Source organism: Pongo abelii, chromosome 5, assembly GCF_028885655.2.
Source record: "Pongo abelii isolate AG06213 chromosome 5, NHGRI_mPonAbe1-v2.0_pri, whole genome shotgun sequence".
Classification (NCBI taxonomy): Eukaryota; Metazoa; Chordata; class Mammalia; order Primates; family Hominidae; genus Pongo; species Pongo abelii.
Genome location: NC_071990.2, coordinates 163249822 through 163272717, shown reverse-complemented (window position 1 = coordinate 163272717; position 22896 = coordinate 163249822). Strand labels below are relative to the sequence as shown.

The 22896-nt window shown below is 39.4% G+C and overlaps 1 long non-coding RNA gene across 1 annotated transcript; it reads right to left on the bottom strand.

Annotated features, from left to right (window-relative positions):
* Positions 1-1580: 1580 nt before the first annotated feature.
* On the bottom strand, positions 1581-21061 carry LOC112133858 (uncharacterized). The gene is made up of 5 exons (XR_002915456.3): positions 20969-21061; positions 19670-19788; positions 3153-3252; positions 2663-2834; positions 1581-2131 (listed from the first exon to the last, which is right to left on the bottom strand). It is a non-coding gene; the product is annotated as an uncharacterized LOC112133858 (long non-coding RNA).
* Positions 21062-22896: the final 1835 nt, after the last annotated feature.

Genomic DNA, 22896 nt, shown 5'->3' with positions numbered 1-22896 from the left:
ATGACCTTAATTTTCTTTTTTATGAGACAGGGTCTCACTCTGTTGCCCAGGCTGGAGTGCAGTGGCACAATCACAGCTCACTATAGCCTTGACCTCCCAGGCTCAAGCAATCCTCCAGCCTCCTAAGTAGCTGGGACTACAGCTGTGTGCCACCAAGCTTGGCTAAATTTTTTTTTTTTTTTCTAGAGACAGGGTCTCACTTTGTTGCCTTGGCTGGTCTGGAACTCCTGAGCTCAGGTGATCCTCTTGCCTCAGCCTCCCAAAGTGCTGGGATTTACAGGCATGAGACACCATGGTCAGCTAACCCTAATTTTGGGGGGGTACTTGTTGGTAGGAGAGATAAAAGGTGGTGACGAGGCATTTGTTTTAAGCCTCTAGCACATTTATGACTATACGGCAGGAGCCAGGAGTTGAAAGTACAGAGGAGCAACTAAGTGCTCTAGGAGACATAGGATTGGCTCAAGGAGGACTAGCCTCAGGCAAGAAGAAAGCCAGTAGGACGCCCAAGTGCCTGTTCTCTGCTCTGCTCACTATTTCCCCTGCCATGAAAACCAGTTGTTTTTTGAATGAAATCAATCCTGCTGCCCCAGCCAGAGCAGATGAGGGCAGAGACTGCCCACCAGTGATGCTCCGGGTGGAGGGGCTGCTACTGGAGAAGGATGACCCCGGGAGAAATTGTGTGGAATCCAGAGGAAAAGTGTGCATCGGAGCAGAGCTGCAGCTGCACTCTGACAGGAATACTTTGTCCATCCCCTCCCCTCCACTCTCTCGCCTTCCTCCACACCCCCAACAAGGCTTTGGGGACCCTAGTTTTAGTTCAGTTCCACAGAATATCAGTGGTGGGTCATGAACATGGAAAAGATGCTCACATGAGGAAAGACAATCAGCAAGTCAATCAATTGCATCTTATAGACATTTCCAGTCTCAAGGATAACTATCCAAATGTATACAACTGTGGTCTTTTGCCTTCATCACATTATGTGGAAGTAACAAGTGAGCCTGGCTTCCTGTTAGAAATCAAAGCCATTTTCAGTATTCAAATAATTATCTATAAAATAGTTTCCTAACAATTAACTCTAATAACATATGTTCAAAAGAAATAGAAATCTTGAATCTCCTAATACTCTTTCCTGGAATCAGTTAGTATTCCGGGTAAAAACAGAGCACCCACATGGTCGAAGTCTGAACCGCACATTTTCACCCCCTTGGCACTGAGTAAATGCACCCTAACTTTAACTCTGTTAGAGAAGAAAACACATGATCTAGCTATGTTTTCAGATGTTCTAGAGTTTGGGTGCTGAGCTTTTCACTTCAGACAGACACTGTCACCATAGGGCCTGCACATACATCTTCACAAATGAATGAGTGGATGAAGGTAAATGGCAAAGGCCTTTCCCATCCAAAGGAAAAACACTTGATTCAGCACTTTAAGAACTATGAAATAAATTTTTCAAACCACTTTTAATGAGTGGGAAAAGAATGTGTTTATAAGTAACTGAGTTAATAAATTATTTCTAGTTCAACAACCTGCTTAAACTTCCTAGGTGAAAGAGTGTTTGGACCAGACAGTAGTGGCAGATGTGTCTGGAAAAAGAAAAGATCAGCAGAGAAGGAAGGAACAGGAGGGCATGGAGGCTGTGGGCCTGTCACTCAGCACTGCAGAAGTGGGGCAAGAGGATGGCAGGAAGTGAGGGATGCAGCAGGGAATAGAGCAGACGCCTACACCAGCAACCAGGCCCCATGTCCAAGAATTCCCATTTCATCCTCACAACAATTGGATACATAGCATTTTTATTATTCCCATTTTATAGGTGAGTAGAAATGATTCCACCGAGATAAGCAATTGACAACCAGGCCATCTTATGTGGAAAGCATTTGGGAAAAAAAAAAAATGGCAGACCTAGGTAACCAAATAGACATGATGATGAAAATGGCCCAAGTCATGAGGATAGACATCACTGAATAAAACTAGAAAGGTGGGGAGGTGGAGGCAGCACTTTGTCCTTTATGAATAAGAGCCAAACTCCTCCACATGTTTCAAGGCTCTGTAAGATCCACCGCAGTTCCCTTTCCAGGCACTTCTGTGAATTCTCCTCATGTGCTCCAGGCTCCAGCCTTTAAGAAGGCACAGCTTAATTTTTAGTAATTTCAAATCAAGAAAAATGAGGGGCAGAGAGGAAAGAAGGGAAAAAAGTGAAAACATTATTTTGGAGACTTGTAGCCAGAAAAAATTTTAAAATTCAGTCCAAACTAGAAAACAAAGAAAACTTTAAAGCATTAGGAAAGACTAGAATCTAATAACAGGTGTACTATAGTTCATTTTGAAATATAATTTTTCTTTCTCCAGTACCCATTTTCTCTAAAGACAAATAATAGGACAAATTTATGTGTAAAATAAGTGTTATTCTTTTTATGCTTGGCCTGAGTGTTTGCATAAAGTCAGCAAGAATAATTATTTGCCACATAGGCTCTTTTATTTTTTTAATTGGCTTTGCTGGAACTTTGTTCATAGGGAATCCCAGATTTCACTTCCAAGACTTGAGCCCAGCCACAGATTTATCTGTGCCTGCAAATACCTGTATTAATTGGGCGAACTCCTCACCAAGGTCCGAAGATAATTTGGGGCTCATGGAACTGTCAGAAGGTGACATTCTTTACTTACCACAGGTCAGAAACCTGTACAAGAACTGGGTAGACAAGGTAGGAGGCCAGCTTTCCAAAGGGGCTTTTATTGGCTAAGTCAACTTTGATCCCTTAAAGCAGTTTCTTTATATCTGAAAGTATGCAATTCCAATCAAAGACCTGGTAAAATAACCATTGTCTTCAACTGTATCCTGTTACAAAAGAAAACAGATTATTGTTGAATTATGCAAATAATTATACTGATATAAATTAAGAAGTATGCTTGCAAATAGCTTTCAAATTTGGAGGAATTAGGTAGAGAGAAATATGCCTTAGATTTTGCTCACGGGAGTGTAGTTAACCCAATTGTTAAAAGCTGTAAATAGTTCAAAGACAAGGGGTTTTCTGGACTCAGAAACAAAAGAGTTAGTAATGTTTCAAAAAAAGTCAAAAAAAGATTATTTCAGTTTTCCATTAGTTTAGTCTACATAGTTAGCTCTTGTTCTATTCAGTGTTTTTGAATACATTACCTGTCTACGAGAGTCTTGGAAGTTTTTCCTCTATTCTAGTGTCACAGTCTCCAAAGTTATTAAACACCTGCCTTCAAGAGCACCTGCCAGAGTCCTGTAGCTGATTATAAAACCACCTTTAGAAAAGGATACCAGTACAACAACTGTGGATAACAATAGTCTTAAAACAGTCTTTTAAACAAACACAATTGACAAGAAAATTTGGTTACTTCTATGGCATATAACAATTTTACATAATAATAGTTACTACTGATAATATATACTAGGACATATCAGAATCACAACAATCTCATACAATTCTGGAACACATACTAATAACACACTTATATAAATATAAATATAATCCAAAGAAGGTTAAATGCCATTTCATATTTGACAATAGTTCCCGTATGATTTTATTATATCAAATAACTTGAATATGTCTCTTTTGGACTTCAGGGGATCTAATATCAAAATATTAATGAGGACCAAAGTTTGAATCTGATTTGTGAAAGTTTGTCAAACATAAAAAGTTTCGGCCGGGCACAGTGGCTCACACCTGTAATCCCAGCACTTTGAGAGGCTGAGACAGGCAGATCACGAGGTCAGGAGTTCGAGACCAACCTGACCAGCATGATGAAACCCAGTCTCTACTAAAAATACAAAAATTAGCTGGGCATGGTGGCACACTCCTCTAATCCCAGCTACTCAGAAGCCTGAGGCAGGAGAATCGCTTGAACCTAGGAGGCACAGGTTGCAGTGAGCCAAGATCACACCACTGCACTCCAGACTGGGCAACAGAGCAAGACTCCGTCTCAAAAAAAACAAAACAAAGCAACAACAACAACAAAAAGCCGGGCGCAGCGGCTCACGCCTGTAATCCTGCACTTTGGGAGGCCAAGGCAGGTGGATCACCTGAGGTCGGGAGTTCAAGACCAGCCTGACCAGTATGGAGAAACCTCGTCTCTACTAAAAATAGAAAATTAGCCAGGCATGGTGGTGCATGCCTGTAATCCCAGGTACTTGGGAGGCTGAGGCAGGAGAATTGCTTGAATCCGGGAGGTGGAGGTTGCGGTGAGCCGAGATCGCACCATTGCACTCCAGCCTAGGCAACAAGAGTGAAACTCCATCTCAAAAAAAAAAAATGTCTAAAACACTTCACATCACAAAATAGGATCACAGGTCACTGTAAAATAAGTCATTCATTTAGCCAAAGCAATAACCCAAAGATTTAAAAAAAAAAACAAACCTTTATTTTTTGAGAGAGGAGACTTAATTTCCCAAACAATAAGCCTTAATAAAGATAGCATGAGGCCAATTAATATGTATCTCAAAATTTTATAAACAGATTTATTAAATTTTAATTATCTTAACCGTAAGATATAATTTCTATAAATTTTTAATAAACTTTACAATGTTTTTATTAAGGAGTGGGTGAATGCTCCTAGAAAACCTTGTTAATCTGCCACTGGGCCCAGATGCTGGTCTTGTATCAGTGTGTCTCCAATATTAATGTTTAATTTACAGAGAAACTGAACTAATTTTCTCTCTCAAATTTGGCACTTCCAATCTCAGGTACCCACTTCTTCCACAGCAGTTCCTGGAGTTGAATAGTTACAACTTCTGGCCCTGTGTCTTATGAACACAGTTTATTTTGATTGGCATCTTCTACTAGGTCTGAAGATGAGGCTTTAACTGCTTTCAGTGTTTATGATTTAGCAGGACTTGATGTCCTTTATAGACCCAGGAGTCAAAGCCCTGTAACTTAATGGCACAAGGACTTTAAAAGCAAAAAACAGAAAGTTACATGGATGTAACAACCTTAAGTTTAAAAAAACCTCAGTTTTTTTTTTCTAAGCAAAATCAGAACTAAATAACAATGGCGTAGCAATTATTTCAATAAAACATAAAATGTGTTTGTTAGGCCAGTTACCAAAAGGCAAAGAGAAGACCTTCTACAGTGTGATTGTTGTTCCCTCTGGGGAATCCATTTAGGTAACCTGCCAAGTCAAAACTAATGAAAAGAGTACTTCAATTAGTTAGACATAAGAAGAGTGTTTCCTGGGTAATAAGTGCAAATTTTCAGATTCATAGAACAATTTAAAGCCAGAAGCACAGAATGTTATGTTGGAAGAAAACATTTCCTTTTGAACTTTAAGATAAAACATTTTTAGCATCAAGCTACAACAAATAGTTAGAACCCGAGGAAAAAATTCCAGGAGCTGATAATGATTTGAAGGAGAGAGTTATTATCTCAGGGCTTTTCAAAGGGGAGGGAAAACTGAAAACAGCAAGACACAATAAGAGTTGAACTTTGGGTTAAAAAAAAAATGAAATCTCTTGCAATTTTATTAAGAGTCAATCAGCACATTTAAAAATGTCATTGTTCTAACCAATTATTTAGTGTATAAGTGTATTTTTATATCAAACCCAATCTCTAGAAACATTATTATAAATAATTTCCCTTTAATTATAGAAAACTCAATACAAGTCATTTATACATGCTTGGGCTTCCCATTTTATTCTAGACATCCCTCTTTCTTAAATAACCAGCCACTTCCTGCCAGCAGAAAATAGTAGAAAGAAATAATAAAGAAAAAAGATAACAAAAAAGGAAAGAAAAAAATAAAATAACTAGTCATTTTATTTTAGAATAAAATTTTGCCATACAAGATTCTTTCTCATACAAAATTATTTTCCTTTTAATCTTTCTTGCCAAAAAAAAACCTCTTTACATTTGTAACTTTCTTTATATTGCTCTTATTTACTGGTTACTTTCACCTTGTTTCATAAATAACTTTTTCTTTTTTTTTCTTTTGAGAGCTCTGTCGCCTAGGCTGGAGTACAGTGGCACAATCTCGGTTCACTGCAACCTCTGCCTTCTAGGTTAAAGAGATACCCCTCCCTCAGCCTCCCGAGTAGCTGGGATTACAGGCATGCCCCATCACACCCGGGTAAATTTTGTATTTTTAGTAGAGACGGGTTTTCACCATGTTGGCCAGGCTGGTCTTAAACTCCTGATCTCAAGTGATCAACCTGCCTCAGCCTCCCGAAGTGCTGGGATTACAGGCATGAGACACCACACTCGGCCATCATAAATAAATTTTAAATAATCTCTGAATTAGACAAAAATTATTTTCCTTTAAGAACACATTTTTTAGAAAAATGTTTTCCTATAATTTTTTAAAAATTGGAAGTTAGACATTTAATTAGACTCTATTATTTAACTTAATATAACTTTAGATTTTAAACTATATGACAAGTTTATTTACAGACATTTATGCCATTACATTTACCTAATTAATTTTTTAAAATAGTTTACCCAGATTACTTATGAAAACTGCGATAGTTATCATTTAAAGTTATTTCCCCATTAACTATTTTTATAGCCTGTGAATTTAAGGTTTTCCTAAGAAAATCTTAAGGTTACATAAATGAGGTGTTTTGTTTTTTTTTTTTTTCCTGTTTTGCCAGTAACTCAGGATTTAGCTGTTTTCATTAACTAGAGTTAAATGTCTTGTTTGTTAAATTTTACGCAAAGATAATTATTTTTCGGGCTGTGTTCATAGCTTTATAATCCTCCTGCCAAATTTTGACACCTAGCAGAGATAAATATAAAAATACTTGACCAAGGCCGGGCACGGTGGCTCACACCTGTAATCCTAGCACTTTGGGAGGCTGAGGCGGTCAGATCACCTGAGGTGGAGAGTTCGAGACCAGCCTTACCAACATTGAGAAACGCCGTCTCTACTAAGAATACAAAATTAGCTGGGCACATGCCTGTAATCCCAACTACTCGGGAGGCTGAGGCAGGAGAATCGCTGGAACCTGGGAGGTGGAGGTTGCAGTGAGCCAAGATGGCGCCATTGCACTCCAGCTGGGCAACATGAGCAAAAACTCCATCTCAAAAAGATAAAATAAAATAATTGACCAGTAAATTCAAACCATAATGTATGTTGACAATTTTGAAGCCATTTCCAATTCTATTTCACCAATATTTTAAAAATCAGCTTATCTATTAAAGATGGACTTAAGTCACATGAACTTGAAAAAGCCTTTGTTAAAGTCTCCATTTCTTCTGATAAGGTATTCGATTTAAGTGCTTTTTTTTCTTTAAGCCAGTTGATTAGAGCTCTTTTATATCTTTTTTAGTAGTGAAACTTCATATACACAACACATAAATACATAGACATATTAGACATGCAGATAGAAGTAGATCTTATATATTCATAAGCCCTCTTATTTTTTCTTCCTATTTTAGATTTCCAATTTCTTGATAACCTGTGTTAGAAATGTTTGTTCTTCAAGGGAGGAGCCAAGATGGCCGAATAGGAACAGCTCCGGTCTACAGCTCCCAGCGTGAGCGATGCAGAAGGCGGTGATTTCTGCATTTCCATCTGAGGTACCGGGTTCATCTCACTAGGGAGTGCCAGACAGTGGGCGCAGGACAGTAGGTGCAGCGCACCATGTGCCAGCCGAAGCAGGGCGAGGCATTGCCTCACTCGGGAAGCACAAGGGGTCAGGGAGTTCCCTTTCCTGGTCAAGGAAAGGGGTGACAAATGGCACCTGGAAAATCCAGCCACTCCCACCCGAATACTGCGCTTTTCCGACGGGCTTAGGAAACAGCACCCCAGGAGATTATAGCCCGCACCTGGCTCAGAGGGTCCTACACCCACGGAGTCTCGCTGATTGCTAGCACAGCAGTCTGAGATCAAACTGCAAGGCGGCAGCGAGGCTGGGGCAGGGGCACCCACCATTACCCAGGCTCGCTTAGGTAAACAAAGCAGCTGGGAAGCTCGAACTGGGTGGAGCCCACCACAGCTCAAGGAGGCCTGCCTGCCTCTGTAGGCTTCACCTCTGAGGGCAGGGCCCAGACAAACAAAAAGACAGCAGTAACCTCTGCAGACTTAAATGTCTCTGTCTGACAGTTTTGAGGAGAGCAGTGGTTCTCCCAGCACGCAGCTGGAGATCTGAGAACGGGCAGACTGCCTCCTCAAGTGGGTCCCTGACCCCTGACCCCTGAGCAGCCTAACTGGGATGCACCCCCCAGTAGGGGCAGACTGACACCTCACACGGCTGGGTACTCCTCTGAGACAAAACTTCCAGAGGAACAATCAGACAGCAGCATTCGCGGATCATGAAATTCCGTGGTTCTGCAGACACCGCTGCTGATACCCAAGCAAACAGGGTCTGGAGTGGACCTCTAGCAAACTCCAACAGACCTGCAGCTGAGGGTCCTGTCTGTTAGAAGGAAAACTAACAAACAGAAAGGACATCCACACCAAAAACCCATCTGTACATTACCATCATCAAAGACCAAAAGTAGATAAAACCACAAAGATGGGGAAAAAACAGAGCAGAAAAACTGGAAACGCTAAAAAGCAGAGCGCCTCTCCTCCTCCAAAAGAATGCAGTTCCTCACCAGCAACGGAACAAAGCTGGACGGAGAATGACTTTGACGAGTTGAGAGAAGAAGGCTTCAGACGATCAAACTACTCCGAGCTACAGGAGGAAATTCAAACCAAAGGCAAAGAAGTTGAAAACTTTGAAAAAACTTTAGACGAATGTATAACTAGAATAACCAATACAGAGAAGTGCTTAAAGGAGCCGATGGAGCTGAAAGCCAAGGCTCGAGAACTACGTGAAGAATGCAGAAGCCTCAGGAGCTGATGCGATCAACTGGAAGAAAGGGTATCAGTGATGGACGATGAAATGAATGAAATGAAGCAAGAAGGGAAGTTTAGAGAAAAAAGAATAAAAAGAAACGAACAAAGCCTCCAAGAAATATGGGACTATGTGAAAAGACCAAATCTGTGTCTGACTGGTGTACCTGAAAGTGACGGGGAGAATGGAACCAAGTTGGAAAACACTCTGCAGGATATTATCCAGGAGAACTTCCCCAATCTAGCAAGGCAGGCCAACATTCAGATTCAGGAAATACAGAGAACACCACAAAGATACTCCTCGAGAAGAGCAACTCCAAGACACATAATTGTCAGATTCACCAAAGTTGAAACGAAGGAAAAAATGTAAAGGGCAGCCAGAGAGAAAGGTCAGGTTACCCACAAAGGGAAGCCCATTATACTAACAGCGGATCTCTCAGCAGAAATTCTACAAGCCAGAAGAGAGTGGGGGCCAATATTCAACATTCTAAAAGAAAAGAATTTTCAACCCAGAATTTCATATCCCGCCAAACTAAGCTTCATAAGTGAAGGAGAAATAAAATACTTTACAGGCAAGCAAATGCTGAGAGATTTTGTCACCACCAGGCGTGCCCTAAAAGAGCTCCTGAAGGAAGCACTAAACATGGAAAGGCACAACCAGTACCAGCTGCTGCAAAATCATGCCAAAATGTAAAGACCATCAAGACTAGGAAGAAACTGCATCAGCTAACGAGCAAAATAACCAGCTAACAGCATAATGACAGGATCAAATTCACACATAACCATATTAACTTTAAATGTAAATGGACTAAATGCTCCAATTAAAAGACACAGACTGGAAAATTGGATAAAGAGTCAAGACCCATCAGTGTGCTGTATTCAGGAAACCCATCTCATGTGCAGAGACACACATAGGCTGAAAATAAAAGGATGGAGGAAGATCTACCAAACAAATGGAAAACAAAAAAAGGCAGGGGTTGCAATCCTAGTCTCTGATAAAACAGACTTTAAACCAACAAAGATCAAAAGAGACAAAGAAGTCCATTACATAATGGTAAAGGGATCCATTCATCAAGAAGAGCTAACTATCCTAAATATATATGCACCCAATACAGGAGCACCCAGATTCATAAAGCAAGTCCTGAGTGACCTACAAAGAGACTTAGACTCCCACACAATAATAATGGGAGACTTTAACACCCCACTGTCAACATTAGACAGATCAACGAGACAGAAAGTTAACAAGGATACCCAGGAATTGAACTCAGCTCTGCACCAAGTGGACCTAATAGACATCTACAAAACTCTCCACCCCAAATCAACAGAATATACATTTTTTTCAGCACCACACCACACCTATTCCAAAATTGACCACATAGTTGGAAGTAAAGCTCTCCTCAGCAAATGTAAAAGAACAGAAATTATAACAAACTCTCTCTCAGACCACAGTACAATCAAACTAGAACTCAGGATTAAGAAACTCACTCAAAACCGCTCAACTACATGGAAACTGAACAACCTGCTCCTGAATGACTACTGGGCACATAACGAAATGAAGGCAGAAATAAAGATGTTCTTTGAAACCAACGAGAACAAAGACACAACATACCAGAATCTCTGGGACACATTCAAAGCAGTGTGTAGAGGGAAATTTATAGCACTAAATGCCCACAAGAGAAAGCAGGAAAGATCCAAACTTGACACCCTAACATCACAATTAAAAGAACTAGAAAAGCAAGAGCAAACACATTCAAAAGCTAGCAGAAGGCAAGAAATAACTAAAATCAGAGCAGAATTGAAGAAAGTAGAGACAAAAAAAAAACCCTTCAAAAAATTAATGAATCCAGGAGCTGGTTTTTTGAAAGGATCAACAAAATTGATAGACCGCTAGCAAGACTAATAAAGAAAAAAAGAGAGAAGAATCAAATAGACGCAATAAAAAATGATAAAAGGGATATCACCACTGATGCCACAGAAATACAAACTACCATCAGAGAATACTACAAACACCTCTATGCAAATAAACTAGAAAATCTAGAAGAAATGGATAAATTCCTTGACATATACACTCTCCCAAGACTAAACCAGGAAGAAGTTGAATCTCTGAATAGACCAATAACAGGAGCTGAAATTGTGGCAATAATCAATAGCTTACCAACCAAAAAGAGTCCAGGACTAGATGGATTCGCAGCCGAATTCTACCAGAGGTACAAAGAGGAACTGGTACCATTCCTTCTGAAACTATTCCAATCAATAGAAAAAGAGGGAATCCTCCATAACTCATTTTATGAGGCCAGCATCATCCTGATACCAAAGCCTGGCAGAGACACAACCAAAAAAGAGAATTTTAGACCAATATCCTTGATGAACATTGATGCAAAAATCCTCAATAAAATACTGGCAAACCGAATCCAGCAGCACATCAAAAAGCTTACCCACTATGATCAAGTGGGCTTCATCCCTGTGATACAGTTCAATATATGCAAATCAATAAATGTAATCCAGCATATAAACAGAACCAAAGACAAAAACCGCATGATTATCTCAATAGATGCAGAAAAGGCCTTTGACAAAATTCAACAACCCTTCATTCTAAAAACTCTCAATAAATTAGGTATTGATGGGACATATCTCAAAATAATAAGAGCTATCTATGACAAACCCACAGCCAATATCATACTGAATGGGCAAAAACTGGAAGCATTCCCTTTGAAAACTGGCACAAGACAGGAATGCCCTCTCTCACCACTCCTATTCAACATAGTGTTGGAAGTTCTGGCCAGGGCAATTAGGCAGGAGAAGGAAATAAAGGGTATTCAATTAGGAAAAGAGGAAGTCAAATTGTCCCTGTTTGCAGACGACATGATTGTATATCTAGAAAACCCCATTGTCTCAGCCCAAAATCTCCTTAAGCTGATAAGCAACTCCGCAAAGTCTCAGGATACAAAATCAATGTACAAAAATCACAAGCATTCTTATACACCAATAACAGACAAACAGAGAGCCAAATCATGAGTGAACTCCCATTCACAATCGCTTCAAAGAGAATAAAATACTTAGGAATCCAACTTACAAAGGACGTGAAGGACCTCTTCAAGGAGAACTACAAACCACTGCTCAAGGAAATAAAAGAGGATACAAACAAATGGAAGAACATTCCATGCTCATGGGTAGGAAGAATCAATATCGTGAAAATGGCCACACTACCCAAGGTAATTTATAAATTCAATGCCATCCCCATCAAGCTACCAATGACTTTCTTCACAGAATTGGAAAAAACTACTTTAAAGTTCATATGGAACCAAAAAAGAGCCCGCATCGCCAAGTCAATCCTAAGCCAAAAGAACAAAGCTGGAGGCATCACGCTACCTGACTTCCAACTATACTACAAGGCTACAGTAACCAAAACAGCATGGTACTGGTACCAAAACAGAGATATAGATCAATGGAACAGAACAGAGCCCTCAGAAATAACACTGCATATCTACAACTATGTGATCTTTGACAAACCGGAGAAAAACAAGCAATGGGGAAAGGATTCCCTATTTAATAAATGGTGCTGGGAAAACTGGCTAGCCATATGTAGAAAGCTGAAACTGGATCCCTTCCTTACACCTTATACAAAAATTAATTCAAGATGGATTAAAGACTTAAATGTTAGACCTAAAACCATAAAAACCCTAGAAGAAAACCTAGGCATTACCATTCAAGACATAGGCACGGGCAAGGACTTCATGTCTAAAACACCAAAAGCAATGGCAACAAAAGCCAAAATTGACAAATGGGATCTAATTAAACTAAAGAGCTTCTGCACAGCAAAATAAACTACCATCAGAGTGAACAGGCAACCTACAAAATGGGAGAAAATTTTCACAACCTACTCATATGACAAAGGGCTAATATCCAGAATCTACAATGAACTCCAACAAATTTACAAGAAAAAACAACCCCATCAAAAAGTGGGCAAAGGATATGAACAGACACTTCTCAAAAGAAGACATTCATGCAGCCAAAAGACACATGAAAAAATGCTCATCATCACTGGCCATCAGAGAAATGCAAATCAAAACCACAATGAGATACCATCTCACACCAGTTAGAATGGCAATCATTCAAAAGTCAGGAAACAACAGGTGCTGGAGAGGATGTGGAGAAATAGGAACACTTTTACACTGTTGGTGGGACTGTAAACTAGTTAAACCATTGTGGAAGTCAGTGTGGCGATTCCTCAGGGATCTAGAACTAGAAATACCATTTGACCCAGCCATCCCATTACTGGGTATATACCCAAAGGACTATAAATCATGCTGCTATAAAGACACATGCACACGTATGTTTATTGCGGCACTATTCACAATAGCAAAGACTTGGAACCAACCCAAATGTCCAACAATGATAGACTGGATTAAGAAAATGTGGCACATATACACCATGGAATACTATGCAGCCATAAAAAATGATGAGTTCATGTCCTTTATAGGGACATGGATGAAATTGGAAATCATCATTCTCAGTAAACTATCACAAGGACAAAAAACCAAACACCGCATGTTCTCACTCATAGATGGGAATTGAACAATGAGAACACATGGACACAGGAAGGGGAACATCACACTTTGGGGACTGTTGTGGGGTGGAGGGAGGGGGAAGGGATAGCATTAGGAGATATACCTAATGCTAAATGACGAGTTAATGGGTGCAGCACACCAGCATGGCACATGTATACGTATGTAGCTAACCTGCACATTGTGCACATGTACCCTAAAACTTAAAGTATAATAATAATAAAAAAAGAAACTGTCTACTCAAAAAAAGAAAAAAAAGAAATGTTTGTTCTTCGGTGCTGTGAAGAAATAGCACTTGAACATAAATTTAATTTCTTCAGCAAGGCCATTTTTTTACTTTGTGCAGAAAGGGTACACTCGCCAGCAGTTTTGCCACAAGAGTACACCGAACAAAGGAGACAGGGTCATTTTATAACCTGACGCATCCAACTTACTGCTGTGCGTGGTTTCCATCGGCTGGAACGGGACCTCACATTCTGTATTTGTCCTGATTGGCTAGCAACTTACAACTTCTTAAAAAGAGGCAAAGGCAGAGGAGAACAAAGGAAGGAGGAAGTAACTTGTGGAATGCTGAGAAAGGTAAAAACACCTTCAAATAAGGAAGAGGAACAGGCTATGACTTAATGCTTGCTTGGACCAGTATAAGCGTGTCAGGGCAAATATTTAGGCAAAATTGTGGGAGCTAAGACCATAAAGTACATTGATTTCTTTATTACGGCTAGCAGATACTTAAGAATGTTAGCACAGGCCTTTGAATAAATTTTGCTTCTAAGAGAAGTTACTGTGTATTCTTAATTAGATGGGGAGGAAAGTCTTTGAAGAGGAAACTCTACTTTACTTTTTACACCTGTTTTATTACCCTAGCCAGTTGTCAGCCAGGTAGCCCTAAGTTTGCATATTAAGGAAACAGCTCTTAGGGGGAAAAATCAGATATCAAAGTTTACATCTCAAAGTACAGAGGGAAAGAGTCTGATGTGCTAGAGGGAGATTAAGAACGGATGCCAAATCAAACATGAAACTACAGAAATCTATCATAGGATTGTATAAGGAGACCAATTTTGTTTAGATAGGTAGTTCTAAATTTAGTCTCTATCTTTTAACTGGATCTCTGAGCTCGGGGCAGAGCCCACACTGAATCCTGTGTCTCCCAAAACATATAACTTTTTGAGACTAGAACACATGATGCTTTTACAATGCACCTATTTTTTAATAAAGACATTTCTCTAAGTGTCTAGACTACACTCTTCCTTAAGTAAAACACCCAAGAGTAGCCTCTGCTGAAGTAACTATTTTAGTCAGAAAAAAAAAAAAAAAATCAGGTAACACAATACAAAAGCAAGGAATTTAAGATATGGGATGAACTTGTCTGTTTATACTTTTAGGGTTCCAAAATGAAAAACAGAGGTTTACCCCAAAGGAGAGTCTGACACCTTCTCTGTTTTCTTTAAGGAATCACAGGCTGTTAGAAAATGTTTTAGGTCTCTCAGGTAGCAATGTGTCAAGAGCAAGGAGAGGCAGCAAAAGTTAACGTAGAAAACAGATTTCAGTCGACTGAGAAGAAAAAAAGAAAAAACTTTTCTTATAAAAACAAGGTTCTATGAGAGGAAAAAAAGATCTTTTAAATACACACATACACACACACACACACAAACACACTTTGGATATTAGCTTTTAATGAAGCTGACTTTTAACCACTGAGCTCCTTAAAACAAATTTTTTAAATCTTATTACCATATTTTAGCTGGGACAAATTGCTGATATTTCAAAAGTAGCACAAATATCAAACCGAAAAGGACTTGATTTAGGAAATCAAACCCAGGCTATAGTAGTGAAAAAAAAGGGCAGAACTAAGCTACTGAACTGCAGTGTGGGGCGACAGCCATTGCTGTCTTTCAGTCTGGCTTGGCTAGCAAAAACGTGGCCTTGTTATGGAAATAAAGCCCCTAGGGTAGTCAAAATCAAAAATCGTTCCCTTTTTTCTCCCTTTTGCTGGCCATTTTTTTTCTTTTTCCTTTTTTTTTTCCAGCTGCAGGAATTTAGCCAATTCAGAGGTCTTGTTCCCCATAATTTGAAGTTTTTCTTTGGATTTGATCAAGTTGGATGGAGTTGGTCAAACCCAATGGGAAAAAGACCAAAACAACAACAAAACAGAAACAAATAACAACAACAAAAGAGTTAAGCAAAACAAACAATTGCCCAATTTATACAATTACTGAGCACTCTAAAGGTAAGGCATAATTAATACTAGCTGGTTGTTAATCTTTAGTCATTAAGAAGAATTTCTGAGACAAAAAAAAAAAAGAACAATTCAGCTACTTATCTAGGAATGGGTCCCAGGTTGAAGACTGCTCTCTACCATCCTAGAAACAGGAGAAGAACTCAAACTTGCCTTGCCTGTTGAAAGTGAGCTGCAAGTCCAGAAAGGAGTTGCCTGCCTTCCATCATCATGGAAGCAGGAAAACTTGCCTTCATTGTTGGAAGCAAGCAAAACTCCACAAAAGTACTTGCACAGCAAAATAAACTTTAGAACTTGACCAAATTTTGAGAGAACAGTGGTACTCTGGAGCGAGGGGGCGCCCAGGCCTCAGCAAATTTTCCTGTTGGTTTGAGCCATAGGGATAGCTCAAGCTGGTAGCAAGCAACGACAGATTTATCAAAGGTCAGGGGCCTCTCCACTCACAATCCCTTCTTGATTACCAATTTGTGAACCCAAAGTATCCAAGACAGGTCTCAATCAATTTAGAAAGTTTATTTTGCCAAGGTTAAGGATGTGCCTGTGACAAAACTCAGGAAGTCGTACATTGGTGCTTCTGAAATAGCAGCAATTTGTCCTAGCTGAAATATAGTAATGAGATTTAAAAATATTTTTTAAAAGAAGCTCAATGGTTAAAAAGCAGCTTAATTAAAAGCTAACATCCAAGGTGTGTGTGTGTGTGTGTTTGTATTTAAAAGGCCTTCATGTTTTTGTTTTTCTTTTTTCTCTCCTAGGACTATGTCCTTTTATTTTTTTCTTTCTTGGGGTGGAGTCTCACTCCATTGCCCAGGCTGGAGTGCAGTGACACTATCTCAGCTCAATGCAACCTCTGCTTCCTGGGTTCAAGTAATTCTCCTGCCTCCGCCTCCTGAGTAGCTGGGATTACAGGCACATTCCACCACGCCTGGCTAAGTTTTGTATTTTTAGTAGAGACAGGGTTTCACCATGTTGGTTAGGCTGGCCTTGAACTCCTGACCTCGTTATCTGCCCACCTCAGCCTCCCAAAGTGCTGGGATTACACTTAAAAAAAAATTTTAAGTGCACTGTAAAAACATCACATAGTCTAACCTCAAAATAATTCCTTTTTGGAAACCCAGGATTCAGCATAGGCTCTGCCCAGAGCCCAGAGATCCAGTTAAAAGATAGGAAGTCCCTATCTAAATAAAATTGGTCTTCTTATACAATCCTATGATACATTTCTATAATTTTATGTTTGATTTAGCATCCACCTTTAATCTCCCTCTAACACCACCAGGCTTTTTCTCTCTGTACCTTATGTAAATATTTTTGCTATTTGATTTTTACCTGAGTTTTTTCCTTTAATATGCAAATTTCAGGCTATTTAGCTAACAACTGCCTATGGTTGTGAAACAGGTTATCAAGAACCTGAAAGTTTAAGACAGGAAAAAATGGGGGGGTCTTTATGAATCTGTAAGATGTACTTCTATCAGCATGCCTAATACACCTATATTTATGTGTTGTGTACACAATGTTTCACTACTGAAAATATATAAAAGAGCTCTAATTAATTGGCTTAAAGAAAAATAAAGGCATTTAAATACTGTATCAGAAAAGGGAAAGACTAGTCAAATGCTTTTTCAAGTTTATGTGACTTAAGTAAAATATTTAATAAATAAGCTAGCTTTAAAATTATTGGTAAAGTAATATTAGAAACGTCTTAAGACTTACCAGCATACATTTTTGTTTGCATTTATTTATCAAGCAATTTCATACTTATCCCTCCCAAATACTCTCAGGGATACTGTGTCAAAATTTGGCACAGGGGTTACAAAACTATAAACCCAGCACAAGACAGAATGATCCTTGTTTGTGTAATTTTTAATAAATAAAACATTAATATTGGTTTAAAAAATAGTTACATCTTGAATTATTTAGTAAAATTACCATAATGTCAATCTTATGGCTTTAAGCAGTCTAGTCCACAGGCAGTAAGGAGGTTTGTTTTGGAAAAGGACTGTTACCGTCTTTGTTTGAAAGCTACACTATAGTTCCTCCCAAAGTCCAGGAATGAACAAGGACAGCTTGGAGGTTAGAAGCAAGATGGAGTCAGTTAGGTCATATCTTTTTCACTGTCTCAGTTATAATTTTACAATGGTGGTTTCATAACTTTAAATCATGACTATCACAGTTTTCATAAATAATCTAGGAAAACAATTAAAATAATTAGGTAAATGCAATGGGATAAATACTTGTAGACAAACTCGTCATAATTTAGAATCTAAAGTTATATTAGGCTGGGCAAGGTGGCTCACGCCTGTAATCCCAGCACTCTGGGAGGCCAAGGTGAATGGATCACTTGAGGTCAGGAGTTCGAGACCAGCCTGGCCAACAAGGCAAAACCAATCTCTACTAAAAATACAAAAGTTAGCCAGGCATGGTGGTGCACACCTGTAGTCCCAGCTACTTGGGGAAGTTGAGGCAGGAGAATTGCTTGAACACAGGAGGCAGAGATTGCAGTTAGCTGAGATTGTGCCACTGCACTCCAGCCTGGGTGACAGAGTAAGTATCCATCTCAAAAAAAAAAAAAAAAAAGTAAGAAAGCTCAAAGAGGAATAATTTCATATAAGAAAGAATCTTGTATGGTAAATTTAGTTCTAAAATAAAATGACTTGTTTTTTAAGAAAGAGGGATGTTCAGGACAAACCAAAAGTCCAGGCATGTCATGAATGGTCTGTGTAAGTCACAACAAGAGGATTTATTTTAAAAAAACAACTTTTATATGATCAAATTGTTTATAATTAAAGGGAAATTATAATGATCTTCCTAGAGACTGGGCTTTTGTAAAAAAAAAAAACACTTACACCCTAAATTATTGGTTAGAACAATGAGATTTTCTTAAGGGTTGATTTACTCTTAATAAATTACAAGAGATTTTAATTTTTTTTTTAACCGAAAGTTCAAATTTTATTGCATCCCAGGTTTTTTGGCTTTCTCTCCCCTTTTAAAGGGCATGTTTTCTTAAAGGTCTAAAGGAAATGTTTTCTTCCAACATAGTATTCTGTATACTACTGAAGTTTTTTCTTTTGCCTTTTGGTAACTGGCCTAACAGATTTTATTTTTATCAAAATAACTTCTATGCTACTATTATTAAGTTTGGTTTGCTTAGGAAAAAACTGAGACTGAAATTTTTTTTAATTAAGGTTATTACATCTGCGTGTCTTTCTGCATGTGCTTTTAAAGTACTCACGACATTAAATTACAGGGCTTTGCCTCCTGGGTCTATAAAGGACACCAAGTCCTGCTAAGTGTTAAACACTGACAGCAATTAAAGCTTCATCTTTCTTTCTTTCTCTTTCTTTTTCTTTCTTTCTTTCTCTCTCTCTTTCTTTCTTTCTTTCTTATTTTTGAGACAGAGTTTCACTCTTGTTGCCCAGGCTGGAGTGCAGTGGTGCCAGCTTGGCTCACTGCGACCTCCACCTCCCACATTCAATTGATTCTCCTGCCTCAGCCTCCTGAGTAGCTGGGATTACAGGCATATGCCACCACGCCTAGCTACTTTTGTATTTTTAATATAGATGGGGTTTCTCCATGTTGGTCAGGCTGGTCTTGAACTCCCAACCTCAGGTGATCCACCCGCCTCGGCCTCCCAAAGAGCTGGGATTACAGGTGTGAGCCACCGTGCCTGATCAAAGTTTCATCTTTATGAAACTATACTCCTGAGATACAGGGCCAGAAATTAAAGCCATTCAATTCCTCAATGCCCAGGGACTATCACGGAAGAGGGGGGCATGTGAGATTATAAGGACCAATTTTAAGAGAGAAAATAAGTTGTTTCTCTGTAAATTAATCATTAATGTCAAAGGCACACTGATGCAAGACCAGCGTATGGACTCCTGTGTCAGATTAACAAGGTTTTCTTGAAACATTAACCAATTCCTTAATAAAAGTTATAAAGATTATAAAAGGCTTATGGAAGTTATATCTTATGATCAAGATTAAAATGTTATAGGTTTACAAAATTTTGAAAAACAAATTTAATTATTGAAAAGGCTATTCAGAAACTCAAAAGCATGTGACCATTTGTCTCTCACCTACCTGTGACTTGGAAGCCCCCTCCTCGCTTTGAGTCTTCCTGCCTTTGCTTCGAGTTGTCCCTCCTTTCCAGACCAAACCAGTGTACTTCTTACATTTATTGATTGATGGCTCATGTCTCGCTAAAATGTATAAAACCAAGCTGTGCCCCGACCACCTTGGGCACATGTTGTCAGGACGTCCTGAGGCTGTGTCATGGGCACGTGTCCTCAACCTTACCAAAATAAACTTTCGAAATTAACTGAGAACTGTCTCAGATTTTCTGGGTCCACACTCTGATTAGTCCAACCTGGAATCACATGATCACAGCCATAAAGCTTGTGTCTCAGCCCTGCTTGTGTCTCAGCCCATGTTTTGCCCCCAGACATGGGTGTGTTCAAAGGACTGGGGCAGCAGGGTGGTTCTTCCTGGGCCAGCAGTGAGAGTGCTCCACCTGTCCAACCATCATCACTACAGACATCTGGAAAAATCTCAGGTGGCTGCCCCAAATAGTGCTTCACATGGGACAGTCTCCCTTCTCATCTGCACCCCAGATTCAGGTCAGAGTGCGGTGAACTCTTTGCAAAAAGACAGCTATGCAAAAAGCCCCCTGCAAATTCACAAATCTATAAAAATCCATGCAGACTCCTCATTGGCACATTTGTCCCGTGAATCCAAACTTACTTTGCTTCCTCCGACACAGGGTTTCTCAAGCTCAGCAGTGTTGACATTTGAGCTGGAGAATTCTTTCCTGTGGGGCTGTCCTGTCCACTGTAGGATGTTTAGTGGCATCTCTGGCTCCTACCCACTGGATGCCAGTAGCACCCTCATTGTCACCCCCAATTGTGAGAACCAAAATTGTCTCTAGACATTACCAAATGTCCCCTGGAGGCAAAATCACCTCCCCATTGTGAATGTGATGCCCTACACTATTTCTACAACATTGTATGTTTAGATTTATTTCATGTCTTCCTTTCAAATTTCCCATATGTCTTCACTAGGGCACTTTTTGACCTAAATTTCTTGGCTGCAGACTGTTTTCTCATCTGGCTGAAATCATCTGGTAACAGCAGTGTAATTCCTGTGGGAAGATGTACTGGGCATGACCATTTTTGGAGAAAGCCCAGGTTATTCTGGTAGTGAATTGTACACAGCTCTTTTAGCCACAGGAGAACTGGCCTCAGAGCAGAGGTAAAACATAAAATTAAGGCAATTCAGTAAAATCTTTCAGCAGGCTGTACTTTGCCTGTGGATAAATAAGGACTATATAGGAGTATCCCGGGCTCCTTCCCCTACCTGCCAAGAGGTCTGGAATTCACTTACAATCAAAGCTCAAGTCTCCAGAAGCAAATTAACAGAACCTGGGTTTCTGCTTCCCCTGGAAAGTTTTCAGTTTCCCAGCTCCACTGAGGACTTTCTAATTGTCAAGTTGTTCTGCAAATTAAAAAAGACTGTGTGAATTGTTTGTATAAATAAAAATGCACTGTGGCATATTTTAGTGTTTCTATTTATCAAATCACTTTCCCAGGTACAAAATGATGTCAAGTGAAAAATTCATCCACAGGACCTCTTATCACACATTATTTTCACAATACCAAGTGGAGTCTACTGTCTGTGATTCCAAAGTGCTTCTCATTTTACATACTTGGCAGATACCTACATATAGTAATGTCATTTTCTATTGTCAGTACTACTTCTTTTTTATTTTATTATTATTATTATTATTATTTTTTTTTTTTTTGAGAAGGAGTTTCACTCTTGTTGCCCAGGCTAGAGTGCAGTAGTGCAATCTCAGCTCACTGCAACCTCCACCTCCCAGGTTCAAGTGATTCTCCTGCCTCAGCCTCCCAAGTAGCTGGGATTACAGGCATGTGCCACCATGCCCGGCTAATTTTGTATTTTTAGTAGAGAGGGGGTTTCTCCATGTTGGTCAAGCTGGTCTTCAGCTCCTGACCTCAGGTGATCTGCCTGCCTTGGCCTCCTAAAGTGCAGGGATTACAGGTGTGAGCTACCGCACCTGGCTAGTACCACTTCTTTTTTTTTTTTTTTTTTTTTTTGAGATGGGTGTCTCCCTCTGTCACCCAGGCTGGAGTGCAGTGGCATGATCTCGGCTCACTGCAAACTCCGCCTCCCAGGTTCACGCCATTCTCCTTCCTCAGCCTCCCAAGTAGCTGAGACTACGGGCACCCGCCACCATGCCCGGCTAATTTTTTTGTACTTTTTTAGTAGAGACGGGGTTTCACTGTATTAGCCAGGATGGTCTCAATCTCCTGGCCTCGTGATCCACCCACCTAGGCCTCCCAAAGTGCTGGGATAACAGGCCTGAGCCACCGCGCCCAGCCACCAGTACCACTTCTTAAGTAGCTGTGTCTTCCATTCCATTTTGGATTTTGAGCTAAAAACCTCAATTTGCTGAAGTAAGCAATGGCTTTTCTTTGGATATAAGCCAGAACTTGCCTACTAGATGTTTTGGGTTGGTGATCAAGAGATGATTAGTAGGGTGGAATTTTACCATTCATGCTTTTTTGTTGTTTTTAAAATTTTTTATTGATACACATATTTGTACATATTTATGGGGTAGAAGTGATATTTTATTACATGCAGAGACTATATAATAATCGAGTCAAGGTGTTTGTGGTGTTCATCACCTCAACTATTTCTCATCACTTTGTGTTAGGATCATTTAAAGTCCTCCCTTCTAGCTATTTGGAATATACACTTTGAAATATGCGATACATTGTTGTTAACTATAGTCACCCTACTCTGCAATGGAACATTAGAACTTATTCCCTTTATCTAACTGCATGTTTGTACCTATTAACCAATCTCTCTTCATGCCACCTCCCCAACACACATTTTTCCTAGCCTCTGGTAACTATCATTCTATTCTTTACCTTCATGACATCAACATTTTTAGCTCCCATATATGTGTGAAAACGTGATATTTGTCCTTCTGTGTTTACCTTAACATAGTAATCTCCAGTTCCAACCATGTTGCTGCAAATGACAGAATTTCATTCTTTTTTATGGCTGAGTAATATTCCATTGTGTATCAGTACCACATTTTCTTTGTCCATTCATTCATTGATGGACACTTAGATGGATTCTGTATCTTGGCTATTGTGAATAGTGCTGCAATAAATATGTGAGTACAGGTATCCCTTTGACACACTGATTTATTTTCCTTTGGATAAATATTCAGTAGAGGGATTGCTGGGTCATATGGTAGTTCTATTTCTAGTTTTTTGAGA